At 41.5% G+C, this 1,031-nt stretch overlaps 1 protein-coding gene across 1 annotated transcript in view; it reads right to left on the bottom strand.

Moving 5' to 3' along the window:
* Positions 1-1,031, bottom strand: part of LOC106884180 (protein Jade-3) — a 15,230-nt gene that overhangs the window by 11,196 nt on the left and 3,003 nt on the right. The window lies entirely within an intron of this gene.

Consider the following 1,031-nt stretch of genomic DNA (forward strand, 5'->3'; position numbering starts at 1 on the left):
AAAAAGCTGAGACTCCAACAGATAGCATCACTTGTAACTCATTGCCTTTGTGAGTTACAAGTGATGCTATCTGTGGGATTCTCAGCTTTTTTAGCTGCTATTTCTGAACTTCGGTATATGGTGAAGCAAATATTTGCTGATCCCTTAATTATGTGTGTATATATATATATATATAATTAAAATAGTAGGGTAAAAAATTGGATATTAATTAATATCAATTTAATACCAGATAACTAGCACATTAATAGAACCAGGAGATTCAGAAAAAATTGTCTGAGATCTCAAAAGGATTATTGTATATGTATATATAAAAGAGACCACTAAGTGGACTGCTAATGTGCTAGAAGAAGATCACCGAATAGTTCTCAAAGAAAAAAAAATCTAGCGAAGCAAAAACATACGGGTGAGACTAGTGAAAATTACAGAAATCACCTGGCAACAATAGCATCTTTACTCCCCCTGCTATTAGCTGCCTCCCATCATTCTTCTTCGTCCCTCTGTCTACACCCAGCTCATGGTTCTGGTTTCATCCACCCTTCGACCTCACCGGCAACAAAACAGACATTTTGACCAACCCAATACATACGTACAGTGGAATATGGCATGCGACTCTGGAAGCCCAACCTTCGTTATATACACACCAACTGACTTGTCTATCATCATCATCATCGTTTAACGTCCGCTTTCCATGCTAGCATGGGTTGGACGATTTGACTGAGGACTGGTGAACCAGATGGCTACACCAGGCTCCAATCTAAATTTGGCAGAGTTTCTACAGCTGGATGCCCTTCCTAACGCCAACAACTCAGAGAGTGTAGTGGGTGCTTTTACATGCCGCTGGCACGAGGGCCAGTCAGGCGGTACTGGCGACGGCCCACCCTTCAACCTCACCTGCAACAAAACAGAAATTTTGACCAACCCAATACATACGTACAGTGGAATATGGCATGCGACTCTGGAAGCCCAACCTTCGTTATATACACACCAACTGACTTGTCTATCATCATCATCATCGTTTAACGTCCGCTTTC

This window comes from Octopus bimaculoides, chromosome 30 (assembly GCF_001194135.2).
Source record: "Octopus bimaculoides isolate UCB-OBI-ISO-001 chromosome 30, ASM119413v2, whole genome shotgun sequence".
NCBI classification, from domain to species: Eukaryota; Metazoa; Mollusca; class Cephalopoda; order Octopoda; family Octopodidae; genus Octopus; species Octopus bimaculoides.